Source organism: Acartia tonsa, chromosome 5 (assembly GCF_053477335.1).
Source record: "Acartia tonsa isolate MP-2025a chromosome 5, ASM5347733v1, whole genome shotgun sequence".
NCBI classification, from domain to species: domain Eukaryota; kingdom Metazoa; phylum Arthropoda; class Copepoda; order Calanoida; family Acartiidae; genus Acartia; species Acartia tonsa.
The window spans coordinates 11,169,587-11,189,809 of record NC_137264.1 but is presented as its reverse complement, the minus strand read 5'-3'; the positions used below and the strand labels follow the sequence as shown (position 1 = coordinate 11,189,809).

At 36.3% G+C, this 20,223-nt stretch overlaps 1 protein-coding gene and 2 long non-coding RNA genes across 7 annotated transcripts in view; 1 reads left to right on the top strand and 2 right to left on the bottom strand.

Moving 5' to 3' along the window:
* LOC145318738 (uncharacterized) overlaps window positions 1–20,223 on the top strand; it is a 372,001-nt gene that overhangs the window by 26,224 nt on the left and 325,554 nt on the right. The window lies entirely within an intron of this gene.
* Window positions 5,383–10,605, bottom strand: LOC145318722 (uncharacterized). 2 transcript variants are annotated; one of them, XR_013879481.1, is made up of 5 exons: window positions 9,977–10,605; window positions 9,130–9,216; window positions 7,323–7,379; window positions 6,584–6,649; window positions 5,383–5,678 (listed from the first exon to the last, which is right to left on the bottom strand). It is a non-coding gene; the product is annotated as an uncharacterized LOC145318722 (long non-coding RNA). The 2 variants fall into 2 exon arrangements; XR_013879480.1 differs by lacking the exon at window positions 5,383–5,678 and having other exon boundaries at window positions 6,254–6,649.
* On the bottom strand, window positions 11,615–14,428 carry LOC145318721 (uncharacterized). Its single transcript, XR_013879479.1, has 4 exons — window positions 13,920–14,428; window positions 13,240–13,383; window positions 12,588–12,683; window positions 11,615–11,706 (listed from the first exon to the last, which is right to left on the bottom strand). It is a non-coding gene; the product is annotated as an uncharacterized LOC145318721 (long non-coding RNA).

Genomic DNA, 20,223 nt, shown 5'->3' with positions numbered 1-20,223 from the left:
CAATTTTTTTGTGTAATGGGAAGTTAGTTCACAGAAAACTACTGGCAGCACCAGTAGTACTTATTTTTTATTTTTTTTTAATTACTTCTTGGGGCATAGCCCCTAGAGGCTAGGGGCGAAGAATCTAGTCTAGTATAAAACAAGGGTTATTGAGTTCAGGGGCGTCCAAGCTTTTTTTTTGGGGGGGGGTAAAAAATTTTAGGGGGGGGGGGGGGTAATTCGTGTTTGGGGGGGGTAAAATGGCGCGCGAAGCGCGCCGAAATTTTTTTTTACCCCCCCCAAAATTTTTACCCCGGGGGTAAAATCTGATTGGGGGGGGGTAATTACCCCCCCTAAAGTCTGTTGGGGGGGGTAAATACTCCCCCCAAATCTGTTGGGGGGGGTAATTACCCCCCCCCAAACTAATTTACCCCTGGGGTAAAATTTTTGGGGGGGGTAATTTAATTATGTAAAAAAAGCACCTACCTAATCTATTAAGTTAATAAGTACTATCCTATAACATAAAGTAGTAAGTAAGGTGTGGTATTCACCATCCAAGTTTATGTATCTCCATCCCTGTCCACATTCCTATACTTCTCTGGCTGAGTCAGACCTCCACTTGTAACCGCCACTATACTCCATCCTGCTGTGTTGAGGGCTAGTTGATTTTATGCAGGCCTTGTGAGAACATCTCTCCATCAGCTTGCACTTGGTAGACTGTATACCTATATGCTAGGTTGTCGACAGTCTTAGTCTATATTCCTGTGCACGTGGTTTTCTGTCCTTTACAGAAAACGAGACGTCCAAGCCTTTAATTGATATCATATTAAATATATCCTATAATAATAATCCCATTAATCTGCCTATTCTAACCAGTTTAATTGCTTAATAAATATTGTATTTTTTAGAAATACCTTTGTTATATTATTGATATTTAATTGTATCGAAGCTACTCTATACTCGTATTCCGGTCTGTCCGTACATCCCCTCATACGTCATTTTGGCGCAGTCTTGTCTACCACTCAATTTTTGAGGGGGGAAGGTATAGATAATTATTAACGTACAGACAAAATTAAATTGTAAAGAAGCTTCGATTGCAAAGTGAAATTAATATTTTCCTGATAACTAAGTTTATTCACGGAAACAGTTTATAGTAACAATTGGATCAGTAATATTTGACATAATATCATTTGCCATAAATTCATTTCACATAAAACATTTGACATAAAATCATTTGACATAAAGGTACATTTGACATAAAAACATTTCACATAAAGGTACATTTGACATAAAGGTACACTTTACATAAAAACGTTTCACATAAAGGTACATTTGACATAAAGTTACATTTGACATAAAGGTACACTTCACATAAAGGTACATTTGGCATAAAGGTACACTTCACATAAAGGTACACTTTACATAAAAACGTTTCACATAAAGGTACATTTGACATAAAGTTACATTTGACATAAAGGTACACTTCACATAAAGGTACATTTGGCATAAAGGTACACTTCACATAAAGGTACATTTGACATAAAGGTACATTTGCCATAAAGGTACACTTCACATAAAAACGTTTCACATAAAGGTACATTTAACATAAAGGTACACATAATATAAAGGAACATTTGACATAAAGGTACGTTTGACATAAAGGTACATTCTACATATAAACGTTTTACATAAAGGTGCATTTGACATAAAGGTACATATGATATAAAGGTACACTTTACATAAAGGTACGTTTGACATAAAGGTACACTTCACATAAAGGTAAATTTGCCATAAAGCTACATTTGACATAAAGTTACATTTCATATAAAGGTACACTTCCCATACGGTTCACTTTGCATAAAGGTATAGTTGACATAAAGTAACTTTTGACATAAAGGTATATTTGACATTAAAAAATATTTCACATAAAGTTACACTTACCATAATATTTCATACCTTTAGCATGGAAACGAATAAAGACCAACATTTGACATAAAAAAACAACAACTTAGTATTCATATTTCTAAATTAAAAAATTTATTTTAAGAACAAAAGCAAAAAGAAAACCAAACAATTGTATATTGTAGTTGTAACAAAAATTTTGATATCAAAGGAGCACCAGTTGTGCATTGTGCCAATAAACATTACAAGCATGTGAGGCTAGGCAGTGTGCCACCAAAGTCAAGTACTCGGTTTTTTGTAGATACTTGAATCGGGAAACTAATGACTGCAGTGTTTTAACCTTGGCCTCGGCCAGCAGCTTCCTGCCTGTGTTGGTGGTCAGGTCACGGCCCTGGGCATTTGAAAACATCAAGCGTTTTGTTTCGGCCTCCAACTTGACAAAAAACTTTCAACACTTTCCATAGGTTTGGTCGTATTCCAACCTAAAATAGAAACATGTCTAATTAACAAGCAATGTTTGAACTAAGGAAATTATAATAAAAACCCTGTATTCTCTAACTGTTTAAATACATTAATGAATTATTATATTTCAGTATTTTTTTTTTATTGTTTCACTTAAAATAAAACCTTCCCGTCCTCCTTGTCCTTATTGCTCCAGTCGTGAAAACGCAAGAATTCCATGTTGTTGCTTGTCAGCGTGTATTCAACCGGCACAGGGTTGTCAAAAACATCTGCAAAAGTTTTGGGAAGTGCTGAAACTTTGTGTATGGCCTAAAGTAGTATGATTTAATAATAAAACATTTATTATACTCTTATGACTTTTTTTAATTCTGAAAATTTGAGTAACCCTCAACCCCCCCCCCCCAAAAAAAAAAAAAAACTTTATCTATGGCCACAGCGCTCGGCTCCCTAGCCTGCCTAGCCGCGGGCGCTCGGCTCCCTAGCCTATAACCTAACCTAACCTAATTATAGTTCTCGCCAATAAAACTTTTTGCATTATATTCTCATGAATTTTTTTTCAAGTTTGAAAATTTTGGTACCTTTTCCCACCCCACCCCACCGGGAAGTTTTTTATTTAATTAGGTTAGGTTAGGTTATAGGCTATGGGCCCGAGCGCCCGCGGCTAGGCAGGCTAGGGGGCCGAGCGCTGCGGCCAGGGGGCGACGGGTATACAAAAATTTTAAAAATTTCAAAAAAAAATCAGAGGAGGATAACAGTTTTTAATCTAAACTACATGCCACAGAAGCTGTGAGCATTTAACTAATTTGAAGCTAGAAAACTGACTGACTCAGATTATGACGTCAAAAAAATTAAACAATGATAGGCCACTATAAATTTTACCATTGGTCAATTACAGTGTATACTGGCCTCTCATTGGTAAATTTTTTTGACGTCATAATCTCAGTCAGCCACTTTTACTAGCTTCACTAATTTCAAAGAAATATTTATTTTGCTTTATATGAACTAGTGGCTGCGACCCTAGCATCAAGAAGCTCTGTATTCGAAGTTTATAAAACTACTTTTCTATTACCTGTTTTGTTCTCCGATGAGCTTGTTTTATAGCACCCTGGCTGCGTGCACTACAGATCAGTGATGTCCCAGGGCGGGCCTGAATATATGTACATATACATATATGTGTTTGTGTGTATAGCCCTTGTATGGTTCACTTAATATAAATATTACAAAACATTTCTAAAATAAATGCAGCTATTAAACTTTTAAACGTTTTTATACCATCACACTTACACTGAATGGTCTGTTTTTGTATACTATAAAAATTATTGTTATAATGATTCATACTATTTTATTATTGCAAAAAAATATAAACGTTTGGTTTTCAAAATGTTATATTAACAACTGATTCTTACCTCTAAGTTGGAGCTGATTTCTGTTAAAACATTTCTCAGTGTTACACTAGGCATTGCAGCCATGCGCTTTATAACGTCATTCTCCATAGTTGTAGCAGCGCGCTTGAGAACTTGGTTGTTAAAATGGGTGTGGGTCTCCGGTATTTCGCCAACAAGTTTGAAATCTACAGTTGTCTTAAGCCGTGCGTTGCAGCCTTTTACTGCACAAAGCCAGGATTTGTGAGTGTAACCTTCTTTGTAATTGTTGAGGTGATAACAGTGGTTATTCTTGTCCTTAATACAGGTTTTACCCTTGGACGTGGTCGATAATGAAATTGACTCCGCCATTGTCGAAACAAGAATAACATATATCCCATATTTTAAAAGACTTTTGCAAAAAGTTTAACAGATTTTCATTCTTAAATTTGGAATATTTTTTTTCATGGAAAATATTTTGAAGAAAAAAACATGATTTTTTGCGAAGTGTAGTTTTATATTAAATGTACCTTTATGTCATATTTTTATACTGGTACCCAAAGTTTATACTAGTACCCAAAGTTTTATACTGATACCCAAAGTTTTATACTGTTACCCAAAATTTTATACTAATACCCAAAGTTTTATATGGGTACCCAAAGTTCTTATACTAGTACCAAAAGTTTTATACTGGTACCCAAAGTTTAATACTGGTACCCAAAGTTATATACTGGGTTCCAAAGTTTTATACTGGTTTCCAAAGTTATATACTGGTTTCCAAAGTTTTATACTGGTACCCAAAGTTTTATACTAGTACCCAAAGTTTTATATTTTTATGTGAAATGTATCTTTATGTGAAACGTTCTTATGTGAAATGTACTTTTATGTGATGTATACCTTTATTGAAATGTACCTTTATGCCAAGTGTATTTTTATGTCAAATATATCTTTATATTAAATGTTTTTATGTGAAATGTATCTTTATGTGAAGTGTACCCATATGTGAAAATGTAACTTTATGAAGCTGGTACCCAAAGTTTTATACTGGTGCCCAATTTTTTATATTTTTATGTGAAATGTATCTTTATGTGCAACGTTTTTATGTGAAATATACCATTATGTGATATATACCTTTATGTGAAATGTACTTTTATGCCAGGTGTATCTTTAAGCATAATATATCTTTATGTGAAATGTATCTTTGTGTGAAGTGTACCTTTATGTGAAATGTAACTTAATGCCAAGTGTACCTTTATGTCAAATGTATTTTTATGTCAAGTATACCTTTATGTGAAGTGTATCTTTATGTGAAATGTACCTTTATGTCAAATGTACCTTTATGTGAAATGTACCTTTATGTGAAATGTACCTTTATGTCAAACGTACCTTTATGTCAAATGTACCTTTATGTGAAATGTACCTTTATGTTAAACGTACCTTTATGTCAAATGTACCTTTATGCCAAATGTACCTTTATGTCAAATGTACCTTTATGTCAAATGTACCTTTATGTGAAATGAGTTTATGTGAAACGTTTTTATGTTAAGTGTACCTTTATGTCAAATGAGTTTATGTGAAATGATACTTTATGTCAAATGTTTTATGTGAAATGAATTTATGTGAAGTAATATTATGTCAAATATTACTGATCCTAACAATTTGTTACAGAATATTTCTAATAATTATTTCGTGGCAAACTGCCAAATAAAGATAAAAAGGAACCCGCCTTTTATTTTCACACTAGTATTTAATTTCACACATTTCCATATTTTCTCCCTAAAACAGGAAGAAAGGGATATTTCCAAGTTCTTAAAAAAAGTTCGTGGTAGACAAAGCAGTGTTAACGAACACTACACTCCAGCACCATGACCGATAATGCCAAGAAAGGGGATAATGATAAAACCAAAAATCCGCCGCCTCCGCCGGCTCCGGCCGTCCCTGGTACCTCGCAGCAGCAGTCTGACCCGCTTTCCCCTGAAAAAATCAAAGAACTCATAACGGAAGCGTTAAATGTTAAGTTAAACGAATACTCGTCACATTATAGAGATATAATAAAACAAGAATCCGAGATTATGAAGCTCGAAATAGAAACAAAATGGGCAGGGTTTAAGGACACGGAATCACATCGCAGATTATTAGCCGACACCGACATCTTAGATCTAAAACGTAGAGTATCAAAACTCCCAGCGGACGGAAATCTTGGCCCATTGTTTGCGGAAAAAACGTTAAACGAAAGTCTTAACACAACTCATTTTAACACCATAGGTGATGATTCAATTAATGCCACTTTTTATGACCGGCTATCGGTCCAGCAAAAGATAAACGTGATCGAATGGGTCGCCAAGGATAGAATTACAGCCCCAGGTTGTATGGCCTATTCAATTGTAGGCTTTATAGGTCCGGCGGATAATGACAATTGGATGAATGTAAGAGAAACTTCTCTAACGGAATATGAAAAAACCTTATTAGAAAGGTTTCCCTTTATCCCTGATAGGATTAAGTCGTTAGAGCCCCTCCGTAGACCTACACAGTCTGCACCCAATGTAGCAACAAGACCCTCTACAAGAAACACACCAAACACAGGCACATCCGCGACGGCAACAACTAGCGCCGCCGACGATGATTTTATTAAAGAATGCTTTATTAAAGGACAAAAATGGGATTCCGATTTTGCGAGGGATGCCCCTAGGTGGGACGGCAGGGCCGACTTTGATAATTTCTTTTCTAATTTGTGGAGGGTTGCAAAGACATACAGAATCTGTGACCCAATCCTTTTTAAGGATATTTTATACCAGCGAATTTATGACTCGAGAGGGGAACGATTAGGAGACCTAATTACGCCTGAAAGAAATCAGGCCTTATCTGCCTTAAGTTATTACCTGATGATTAGGAGGCTGGTCACTCCTTTCTCGGATCCAGAAGTAGCCTCGCAGTACTTCTACAACCTAAAACAGGAGACTAATCAACCCCTTGACACCTATTTTGAAAACAAACTTAGGGTGTTCAAACTCATGAATCCTGGCCTCATACCTAAAAAGAAGTGGAAAGAATTCTATCTTAACGTTAGCAAAAATCTGCTGTATACCAACCTTGCCATGGACATGGCCAATTACGTTGAGAGTATGCAATTTTTGGACGATTACAACGCTTACTTAAATAAACTTATTAACCTCGGACAAAGATACGTTAATTGGGATGGGTCTGGCCATATTAGCAAGGAAAACCTTTCGGCTTGCTATTCCCAAGCCATGGAAATGTTCCTACCTAAAAATTCTGCGGAAACGAAAAAACAACCCATAATCAGCATTATCGAAGATAATACCCCCACTAACACGGCAATGTATAAGGAAAACTTAACCGAAGAACCTGACGAGGTTCCCTCTTGGGTAGATCATGAGGATGATCCTATTGCTTGGGATCAAATCGAGGGCGTTATAGGAGCCTTTAATGGGAGGAGTAAAAATATTAAATGCTGGCATTGTAATATCCCTGGCCATGTAGTGCAGAATTGCAACAAAAAGAAAGCTGGGGAGCCCCCACATCCTGAGTCCCGCTTTGGTAAAACACGGAGTAAATTCACACCACCTAGAAAAGCTCCAGGTAATAGTAATAAAATACCTGAGCAGTATGCACGTAAAACTATCAACCAAATGGATCAGGAAGCCAGCGAGGAATCTGAAATAGATAAATATGTACAAGCGATTGTTAAAAATCACGTCCATTAGATGTAAAAAATAAGTGGATATATGCGATATTAATTGTCCCTATCCCAGAAAATAAAAATTTGCTGAATGAATTTCATATTTTGATATGAAAGATAAACAAAATATCCCATGTCAAGCTAAACTTGCAAATTCCTTAATATCAAATATCCCTTGCCAAGCAATGCTTTGGCGCGAAAAAATAAAACAAATTGTTATTATTAAATCTGACTAAGCAACACAAAATAAACTCCTTCCCCTCCTTTCCCTATCCAAATGTAGCTGATACAGGAAATTGGGGGAAATAGGGAGGTAACCTGAGGAGCATTTCAAATGCACTTAATATTTCCATTTTTTTAAAATTTAATAGTCTTTATAAAGAAGCCAACAAGTGAATACCTATTTTCTATTTAGTAGTATTTATTTTTAATATCGCATGATCTATCTAAAATGTAAATATCGTATATTTAGAGTGTATATATATAAGAATCTAAAACATTCTAGTTCAATTTTTAACCGCTAGGGGACCTTAAGCGAATTATCTGTATATAAACAATGATTTCTGAGTTAAATCCTCAGTATCAATTTTATCTGAGAGTTGCACACTTTTAGTCTCTGATTTTTGTAGCTGAAATATTTCAGCAATTATGTATAATAACTTATTTATATGGATAAATATTATTGCATTTTGTACAGTGACAATAATAGAACTATATTTAATTTATTATGTATCCGAAAGATGTCGCCTAGAATGCTATCGCGGTCCATATAAGTAAATAATAAGAAAGGGGGGGGGTCTACTGGAAAATCTGTATAAATACGAGCGAATTTCCAAATCTAATTCAGTTGTTCAGGAAGATTTTTAATTATCTTTTCCTCTCTGATTTTTTGAGCTGCAATCAAGCAGCAGTTAAAAATTAAAAACTTTAATCACTTAAAACGTGATTAATAAAATCTTAAAACATTTTGATTAAATTATTTTCCGCTAGGATTACTAGCAGAATAAAATAAATTTAGTTCTATTAGCTTCCGCTAGGATTACCAGCGGAATAAAAAGTCTATATAAAAGTGAATGCATATTATTAATCAAGGCCAGTTACTATCAAAGCAGTTACTACAAACCACTTCTTATTTTTGAAGCTGACTTCAGCATTAATTATACTTTAGTAAATATATAAACTTGTTCTACCCCATAGGTGGAAAAATTAAGTATAAATACTAACAATATCGGAATAATAAATCAGTCATCATTGACCCTCTTTATTATATTAGTCATATCTAATATTTTTTGAGCTGTAATTCAGCGCTAACTTTATATTATTTGATATTGTGAATCAAATACTAACTAGTAAAACTATATTTTGTATAAATACAGATATAAGTCAAAAAATAAGTCAGTCTGTTTTTAATGTCTTGTTAGTTGCAAGCTGAACACTTATTTTTAAGCTACTTTGTAGCCTTTCAATCTTTCGAAAACTTTTTAGTTCAATTTTATTCCGATAGGTTTTTATCATATATCCAAGTATATAAATAAGGACCCGTATTAAAGTTTAGTAGTCTCTTTAGAACTATCAACATTCTCATGCTTATTAAGAAATTTCTGGAGCTGAAAAGCGCTTAATAAAAACTTAATGAAACCCAGAAAGTTATATAAAATTATTTTAACAATTAACCATATTGTTAAAACATTTCATTATTTAAAAAGATTCGACAGACAACTATACCTGGAACACAGGAAATCTCTGTGTGAGGATTACCATCGTCTAACCGCTGAGGTGGGGATCTTGGAAAATATGCATCTTAGGCTTCGACTAAAAATATAATTTATTTTATAATGCCTATCTGTGCAAAACTAAAAGTTCTTAATCCCGTGGGGGGGGAATTCCTGCAACACGCTTTAGTGGATACAGGAAACAACTTTAGGTCCCTTATTTCTAAAGAAATCTTAGATGATAATAAAATCACATTCACCCCTGCCAATCTTAGCGCTCTGTCTGTAGATTTAAAACCAGTAAATATCATAGGACACGTAAGTTTAAAATTCAGCTTTGATGGGTCAGATAAAATATTCGAAGAAACGTTTTACATCCCTGAAACGACGTCTAAAATTATAAATCTAGGATATGAATTTCTCAAAGTTAATCGAATTAATTTGTTACTAGATAAGTTGTCCTTCGAGCTCCCCACTGGCGAGCAAATCCCAATAGAAAATTTGACAATTAACATAGTTGAAGAAAGTAAAAACATACCCTTGATTCCTACAAATAATGTTCATACGGAACAAAACTCCCTTATCCCAGGAATAAATTGGAGTAACCAGGGGGGGACTGGGACATTAAAACAAAATAAAACATGCGTAAAATTAGCAAAGAAAACAACATTCTTGCCGGGGGGGAATACAACGGTGATAACAATACCTATCCATCAAAAAAATAGGAAGCTGTATATATCCCCAAATAATTCTAAAATGACAAGCCATAACGGCTTGATGCTTATGGAGGGTATTTATAATGTAAATGAGAAGGGAGAATGTTGGGTAAATTTTGTCAATTTAGCAGGAAAAAATATTACCTTATTGAATAACGTTAAAGTTGGATATTGCTTTGAATTTGAATCAGATTCCCCAAATTCCTGCAATAAAAATATTAATCAAATAAATGAATTGTCAGGAACTACACTTCTTAAAAGAATTAAATTCATTAAAGAAAAATTAGACTTAGAAAATAGTGATCTTATCAAAAATAACCCAGGGATGAAGGAAAAGGTAGTAAAATTATGCCTTGATCATTTCGATATATTTTCGGTTGACGATGCCGATATCGGTAACTGCGATCTCTTACAGTATAAAATAGACTTGATCCCCGGGGCTAAACCTATTAAGGCTAGAAACATTCAATTAAACCCATTATACGAAGCCAAATTAAAAGAACAAATTGAAAACTGGCTAAGGGGGGGCGTCATTGAGGAGGGCTACAGCGAGTGGTCCTCCCCAATCTTTGCGGTAAAGAAAAAACCAACGGCTGGGGGGGAAGGCAAACTTAGGTTCGTTATCGATTTTCGTGCGCTTAATAGTGTAACACGAAAAATTAATTGGCCCCTTCCCTTGATTTCTAGTAATTTAGAAAAATTAGGCACTGGCAATGTATTTACCACCCTCGACTTGACTAGCGCATTCCATGCGCTAGCCATTTCGGAGGAAAGTAAACACTTGACAGCGTTCACAGCCCTTAACAGGTAGTATCTTTTCAAGAAACTGCCGTTCGGACTGTGTAACGCGCCAAGTGTTTTCTGCCATTTGATGGACAGAGTCCTAACCCTTATCCCTGGCTTATACAAATTTATAATTTCTTACCTTGATGATCTTATTATATTCTCAAAGAATGTTGAGGAACATCTGAAGCATCTCAGAAAACTCTTCGGAGTCCTAAAAATAGCAAAACTTAAGTTAAATCTAGCCAAATGTAAATTTTTCACATCCGAATGTACATATTTAGGTCATATAGTCAGTTCCCAAGGACTTAAAATGAACCCCGAATATTTAGAACAAATTAAAAATTGGAGCAGGCCCAGGACAGGCAAGGAACTCCAGCGTTTCCTGGGCTTCTCCAATTATTATAGGGCCTATTTCCCATCCTATGCAAAAAATTCTTGTACCCTAGATGAACACAGAAACGATAAAGTTATCGAATGGACCGATTCCCTATCAAAAGATTGGGAAAATTTCATAAATATGTTCTCAAATTCTATAAGTAAAGGCTATCCCCAGTGGGATAATCCTAACCCCTTTATAGTAGATGTAGATTTTTCTACAAGTTATTTCGCTGGAATTCTCAGCCAAAACCAGGGGGGGGAAGAAAGAATTATTGGAATATGTTCCAAAAAATGTAACGGGGCAGAGAAAAATTATCCAAGTTATAAAGGCGAATTAGCATGTCTAGTATTTGTTCTTAAAACCTTTCTTCATTATTTAAGATTTAGAAACTTTATTGTACGTACAGATTCGATTTCCTTAGTTCATTACAAAAAATGGCAAAAAGGAACAATAAATGGTGTAACTCTGAGATGGATTTTCTTTATCCAAAGTTTTGACTTTACAGTAATTCATAGGAAGGGTAGGGACCATTGCAATGCCGACAATCTATCTAGAGGGCAATTTTTATGCAAAGAACATAAGGAAACCGATTGTGAAAAATGTACTAGCTCATTTACCTTGGATCCTTACGAACAGGATTGCCCCTACCAAGACCAGATTTTTGAGTTACATGCGGCTTCGGAAGTCGGTGTGCACAATGTTTGGCAATCTGAAACACAAAAAGATCAAGTATTATCTGACATTCGTAGGTGGATATTCGAAAAAAAGAAGTTGTCGAGTTTTGAAAAAGCTGAACTAACCGGCCGGAAAGAGGTCCTTTTTAAATTAATAGAACATTTATACGTTATGGAAGGACTTCTAATATTTAGACAACCTATTAGCAATGGAACATTCATTGAAAGACCCGTCGTACCCATTGGATTATATAATAAAGTTTTTGAATTAGCACATAATAATATTATAGGTCACAAGGGGGTTAACGAAACAATACGCAAGATAAATGAAAGATTCTTCCTTATAGGAATTAATAAGTTTGTTGAATCACGCATCAAAAATTGTATCACCTGTCTAAGAAAAATAGGACAGGTACCTAAACATAAACAACCTATCACCCATTCAGCCATTAGTCACGAGATTTTTGGCCAGGTATCAGTAGACCTTATCGGTCCTTTAACCCCTAACTATTTCCAAGGACAACATGTCCGCTACATATTTATCCTAGTTGACCTATTCTCTAGGTACATAATCGCCCACCCCATCAAGGACGCCACCGTGGAAAGCACGGTGAAGGTCATCCTTGAACAGGTGGTACCCACCTACGGCTTATTTCGGTCATTGAGGAGTGACAGGGGAACAAATTTTACTGGGGAAGTTTTCAAAAAAGTTATGGATGAACTAGGTATCGAAACTAAACTTATTCCCCCAAGAAACCCTAATAGTAACCCATGTGAAAGGCATAATCAAAGCATTTATGCAGGTCTAAGATCTGATGACCGATTCGAAAGTAAAGACTGGGCAAGAAAATTAGCTTTGACCACTTTTGTAATTAACTCTAGTACGTCTAGAAGAACGGGGTATACGCCATATTACCTTATGTTCGGCAGACAACCAACTCTCAATCTCGATTTCTTTTCTCCAATCCTGCAGAAAAGGCAAGACATTGATTGCAGGTCTTACTTAAACTACCTAAAAAATTTGGAAGAAATTATTGCACAGGTTTCCAAAAAATCTAAAATCTATTTAGAGTTTCAAAATAAATCTAGAAAGGCTTCATCTCCCCTTTTCGTTAACGACGTATGCTTTGCTTTTTTTAACCTAGTCAAGATAGGGGTCAGTAAAAAATTGCAATCTTTCTATGGGGGTCCTTTTATTGTAACAAAAAAATTCTCAGAGGCCCTTTTTGAACTCAGTCCCTTTGGATCAAATCCAATAAAAACTAACCAAGTTGTTAGTAGAGATAAAATACGAAAAATAGATTCTAAAGTAGAATTATTGGGGGAAACACTTTCCTTTAACGTCTTTCCAATTGAGGAAATTGTCCCGTCTGAGGAAATAACCTTGACCATAGATAATACCGGGCAAACCGAAATAAACGATAATAAAGGTATGGAAAATGACGATTTTACCTACCTAGATAACGATGGTGACGATTTTATAGAAGAAAACCCTGAAACTAGTCAGGACTTACCCCAGGGGGAGGTAGATTGTGATGGGGGAGGGGATATAATGGAAAAAAACTCACCATTTGAGCCACAGCCCAAAGACCAAGAACCCCCTGGCGCAGATCGGTCATCCGGTCCTAACATCCACGTCGAAAATAGTTTCTTGGAAGAAACCGTCCCGTCCGAGGCTTCTTTCTTCGCACAAAGACCCAAACAATCCAGCCCTGAAAAGGTTATTAATGTTAACAAACAAAGCATAGTACCCAAGTATATATTAGAAGAAGAAAGAAAAACTAGGTCACAAGGGGGGGATAACCGCATACATGTCCAAATCGGACTGCATAACCCAATTAAAAGGAAGAAATAAAATGTATATAAAATGTATAATTATATAAAACCAAGGTGGCAAATGTATATAGCTTAATCTACGTATGTATAATAACGAAAATAAACAAAAAATATATGTTAAAACTAACTAATTAACATATTTCAGAGAAAAACAAGAAGCATAAAAATAAAATGCAGCATCATTTGGCAAAGGCACCAGGAGCTTGAGGTAAATTTATTTTGGGATTCTTGGGGCTTTTTATTATTTTGGCAAAATCAAATGCGTCCGAAATAATACAAATAGATGCGACTCAATGTGTAGCAAACGAAAATCCGCGTTTGAAAATCTCTGAATGCGCTGCGTTTCTTAATATTACCAATATTGAACAAAAACAATTTCACCTACTTCAAAAGGTTGAAAGAAAAATTATACCTGGAATTCGTTGCCACCTCCGAACCAGTACTCATTACTGGTATTGTGGCAGATATAGCCACATCCACCTCGCTGCTCCAGCACTCGTGGAGATACCGAGCCTCGTAACTTATGAAGACTGTTACACCATGTCCAAAACTAAAATATTTAACTTTGAAGGAAAATCAGTCTCAGTGTATGAACACCAGATGTCATACACGCGTTTCCTGGTAAACGGGACGCTTACTTACCCCAACGACCTCCTTAACGGCATCGACCCCGCCTGCGAGGGAAACGGCGTAACCATTAACGGCATTTTTATCCCTGGGACATTTGAGGAAAAACAAATAGGGGTCCAGGCTGAGCCTGTTGAATTATTACAAACAAAAGCGGGCTGTTACCTGGGCAGTCACTGGGTGGGAAACAATTGTTTAGATCACAATCTTAGAATAGGCTACGATAGAATTATCTCAGATGATAAATCTGATAACGCACAAAAATTCACTTCTCCTTGGCGAACGGTAGACATCTTTAATATTTCATTGTTTACATTTGAAGGAGAACAGGGTGCCCAAAAATATCTAGTGATCGATCCCCAAATTACGCTAGCGCTAGAACTTAAAGATAAAAAACATTTTGAAAAACTAATTCCCGAATTATCTTATTACAAAACTAATATTGATAACTTAATGGTATGGTTCACAAACTCTGTAAAACCATATTTCCCACTTTTAAACGCTAAGGAAAAGGATGACATGTTACCACTAGAGATTTTCTATTCCTACCAACAATATAGTAAATTAATTGTCCCCGAAACTCGCTGTTTACAGAACCATTTTCTGTCTAAAAGTAGTATTCAGACTCATCGTAAAAAACTAGTTAGGGCGCTCGGTGAACTGGATTTAGTAATACAGTGCGATAGTCTTAAAATCAATGTTTCTTTGGGAGAAAATTTACCCTGTTTTGTGGATCATTTCTCGGTTTCAATCAATAATAAGACTATGGGAATATCACCATTTTCACGCAGATTGGTTAACACCACCCATTTAACTCCGACTAAATGCTCCGAAAATCCAATTTTCTTACATTTGTACCAAGGAAAATTCCTTGGGAATCAATTTCTCAGAAAGTGCCGAGGAATTATACCTCAGCCAACTTGCTGCAGACTCCAATAATTTTGAAGTAAAAATAACTGACTCCTGGTTTATTCAAACGTATCATAAGGTGGTTGATTTTCTATCTAGTACTTGGTATCATATAGTGCTTGTAGTAGCAGCCATCCTTACAGGAATAGGGTCGTTATTATGCGTCGCTTTTATCATTTATATATTAGCCTGCACCAAAATTCACGCGTACAAAGAAGGAGGTACGAGTGAAACACACGAATTGCGGGATTTTACAAATAATGGGGAAAACTAATCTCCAAAAAACGGACGACCTGTAAACAGACATATATACCTATAAGATTGTCGTCCCTAAAGGTCGTCTTTGTAAAAATATTTCCTTATTCGGTATAAGGAATTAATGACCCTTAATTTTAAGTTTATTATTTTTATTTTAGGATATCCCAGGCGGAATTTTTCAAGGGGTTTCCACCACTCCCATGGGGCCGGTCACTCTTCATACCGTCGAGAATATGAAGAGGCACCCTTCTACAATGAAGAGGACTATTATTACGACAGCAATCATGGCTATCCCCAGGGCGGCCCTGAGGAAGCCTACTATGAACCTGACGAGAACAGGTATCAGCCGCGAGTAAAACCGCCACGCAACCCTGAAAACCTCAGTGAACTTCAATGCGTCTCAAGATCGATCCACGTCTACCGCACCGCGAGAAAAGATGTTCCAAAGGAACTCCTTGAATTGCAAGAAAAATTGCGGCAGGCTAAAAATTTAGAGGCCAACGAATATCCCGATAAAGCCAGGCCTAGGGCCAGGCCTCTAATGGAACAAAATAGGGGAGGGGAACCGCAAAAAAATCGGGTGGAATCGCCACCAAAACGTAGTGCCTCACCTGAACTGGAGGTAGTCGCCGTAAAATCAGCCCCAAAAGCGGTAGAAAAACGTCCGCCAACACCAACAGGCAGCGGCGGCCCAGCAGCCAAGAAGGCTAAGGTGGAAACTCAACCGCCTCCATTACCCCCTAAAAAGAAAGAGACATTAGCAGAAAGCAAAATTGAGCCTAAGGCTTTTTGGGTGACTGCTGAGGAATGGAAAAAAGTCCTATCCTCCACTGTAAAAGAAGCAATGGAGGAAGCTCTTCTCCCCTTCCAGAGAAGCCTGGAATCTAAAATTGCTAGCAATGCTTCATTCGTTGAGAAAGCATATATACAACATGGCAAGCGCCTTATTGAAATTTCCGCAGAATTACTGCGGAACCGCAAAACTTTGCGCGAAAAAATTCGCACTGTCTCTGAGGACTCGACCGTTGAGTTAAAATCACGAATGACCATGGTTATTGAGGCCACTAGTCGATTGTTGGACCAAAACTCTGACAGGGTAATTAAATATATTAATACTCGTTGTAATATTATGAATGTACCTGGGCAGAATGTGGCGACCATAGAGGCATCCCTTCCCGCTGAGGACGTATCCCGGCCAGATGATGATGGAGTTGAGCTGGTTTCCCACTATGGCGGTTCTGAGTGCTCTGATGAGTACAGGCCCACCGATAGAGAAGGCAATCCCGAGGTCCTGGATCCTGCAGAGGAAAACAGTGACACAGAGCTCGATGCTCAAATCAGTGAGCTCTTTCCATCTGGAATTGATCTGCCTGTTAATCCGCAGGCTGGCGCTGCCTCTGAAGATCCAGTGGCCACGGCTCCCTGTGAGGGCGTGTTGGCCCTCCAGAATGCTGTTGCTTCGGAGCTTCCAGCAGCTCCAGAAGATCCTACTTCCTCAGAACCCAATCCTGTTGATATCGTAAAGAGGGCTATGGCCGCAATCGAAGAACCTGCGAGTACAACAGCAACCCGCAGAAGCAGGCGTGCAGGTCAACTGTGAGGGAATATTTCATATTCCCTCAGAAGGGGGCGAGTGTGGTATTCACCATCCAAGTTTATGTATCTCCATCCCTGTCCACATTCCTATACTTCTCTGGCTGAGTCAGACCTCCACTTGTAACCGCCACTATACTCCATCCTGCTGTGTTGAGGGCTAGTTGATTTTATGCAGGCCTTGTGAGAACATCTCTCCATCAGCTTGCACTTGGTAGACTGTATACCTATATGCTAGGTTGTCGACAGTCTTAGTCCTATATTCCTATGCACGTGGTTTTCTGTCCTTTACAGAAAACGAGACATCCAAGCCTTTAATTGATATCATATTAAATATATCCTATAATAATAATCCCATTAATCTGCCTATTCTAACCAGTTTAATTGCTTAATAAATATTGTATTTTTTAGAAATACCTTTGTTATATTATTGATATTTAATTGTATCGAAGCTACTCTATACTCGTATTCCGGTCTGTCCGTACATCCCCTCATACGTCAAAGGTTTATTTGACTATAGCTTCAGATTTCATTACTTTTAATACTGAGTTCTCCTTTTTAGGAAAGCTTCACATAGATCCCATGATGGTTCCACACTATTATAGGTCAATCCTTTGAGTGGTTTTAGGCTATTTTTCTCCTCCCTTTTTACCCTTTAGAAAACATGAGTTCTTAGATGCTAAGGGCGCCACTACTATTCAAATATATAGTAGTATCTCATTCTTTAGAACATAAAAATACAATAATTAACTCACTAACCAATGAACCAATATGATTATACTTTAAAGTGAAGCGTCTTATAGGTCCTGGTAAGTTTTATAACTAGTTTTGAGACACCCTGACATCCTCCCAAAAGAAATCGCCTGTAGAAATTCTTTTTCATTATTTAATGAAATATTTAATTTAGTTAGGTATCTATTTTATGGAATCTTCAGTGCTTTACAATTACATCATAGATCCCCCCCCCAAAAAAAAATTTTCAGTAAAATTTTTTTTTTAAGAACATTCAATTTGGGGGGGGGTAAATACCCCCCCCAAAATTTTTTTTTAAAGAACATTTATTTTGGGGGGGGGTAATTACCCCCCCAAAATGGTTTGGGGGGGGGTAAATACCCCCCCCAAAATCGTTGGGGGTGCCTACGGCACCCCCAAGGTAGGGGTAATTTTTTTTTGGGGGGGGTATTGTTCAAAAAATTTTTGGGGTGCCAATGATTGAGTTATTAACATTTAGATTTTTTTTTAAAAATTGGAAATAAGTGAGGAGGGTAGTTTTTTCCTATGCCTAACCTCTGTGGGTGACCCTAACCCTGCGGACCTACACCTGCGATGTCTCAACCCTTCATTATCGAGTTCCCAATATAACATATCATAACCTGACCTAAAGTAATAAACAAAAAAACTCCGAGACAGCGTAAAGTGGCACCGAAAATATGACGTCATACAATAAAGTTGACCAATGAGAGGCCAGTATACACTGTAATTGACCAATGGTAAAATTTATACTGGCCTCTCATTGGTTATTTTATCGTATGACGTCATTTTTTTGGTCCCACTTTACGCTGTCTTGAAAACACCGCCCTCAGGCTCAACCACCCTATCACTTTATTTCTGTAAAAGATAAAGTGAAAAGTTACATAAATTTGCCTTTGTAATAGTCCAAAGGAATTGTATTTCAAGAAGTACCGACTTGTATCTTCCACTCAAGAATAGAAACATTCATATCTATAATACAAAGTAGAATGATGTCTGTCTGTCTGTCTCTCTCTCTCTGTCTGTCTGAACTTAAGATCTCAGTATTCGATGAACCGATTGGGTTCTACTCCTTAGTTAATATACCTACTGGTCCATTTGTGGTTTTAGGCTATTTTCTTTCCTCCCAATTTTTTTAGGCACATAAACCTAGAGACCAGGGGCGAAGCTACTATTATTTTTTATTTGTGTTATTTATCTATAATTTGTGAAAAATTAACTTAGGGCATGTTAGAATCGTCCCATCGATTTCAAACTTTGCATGATGATTCCCATGTAACAGTTGAGTAATTTTTTAAAGCGTAGCAACTCTATAACTATTAACAGCAGGTCAGTATGTCTACTTTTTTAAAAGCGAAGCTTTTCTATAATTAGGTTAGGTCCGAACTCCGTCCGTCCGGAATGAATAGCGTTTTTCGTTTATTTAGGCATGTTAGAATCATCCCATCGATTTCAAACTTGCATGATGTTTCCTGAAAGCGTAGCAACTATAAATGTAATCAGTACGAGAAAGTCCGTATGTCTATTTGATTTTTAGGTTTTTTAAAAAGAAATATTTAAGATGATGTGATCATACCACTTACTCTTTTTCCCCCTACAATTCTCTAAGTTCGTAAACACTAGTAATGGATAAAGAATATATGTGGATATTATGACAGAGGAAAAATTGTCATCAATTTAGGTTGCTAACATTAAAAACTTTATTGGTAAGTTCGTTCAAGTAGGAAGTGAGGAGAAGGGGTATCGTTATTTTAGTCCACTGCTAGTTTCAGAGTACACGAAAATCTGATGTAACATCCAATTAATTATCATATCTATTCCGCTAGAATAAAAAAATATAACAGTTTGATTAAGCGGCTGTTTAAGCGGCTGTGCAGTCTTTCAACTTTCTTTCTCATTTAATTAAATGTAAAAGTCAAAGAGTAGAACAGTAGAGATGCCAAGAATGCAGGGGACAAATTTTATATAAATCAAGCCATGTAAGAATCGTCCCATCAATTTCAAATCAGTACAAAGAAAGGGCGCAATATTTGTTTGACTTGTGACATATTATCTTTGATTAAATTCATATAAAAATGTCCCAATAAAATTACATATAAAAGGTTTCATCAGCAACAAACGATTAAAATTTGATGATAACATCCTTAAGCATTAAAGCACAAAACATCATGGATGGACAAACAGACAGACTGAATTAAAGAGTATATGTTCAGAGGTCATGAAAAAAAGATAAAGAGTGATATATGTAAAATGATAGCAAATATTTATGGAGCCGAAAAAAAAATCACATTTCTCCATAGCGTCATGGACTGACGTAAAGATAAAATAAATTATAGAGTAGCCTCGCTTCTATTAATGTCTGAATGTCTGACCGTTTCCCTGTTGATGAGAGTTGCAAAATGCATTGAAAAATTATTTCTTTATATATAACGTCAGAAAATACAGTGATAATACAATGGACGATAAATTAATTTTCCCCTTAAGTTTAAATTTCCATGTTTTTTGTCGATTACATGGCATTAAGTAAAAGACTGACATAAGAAAATATAATTTTCTTTACTTAATCTTTTGTTAATTAA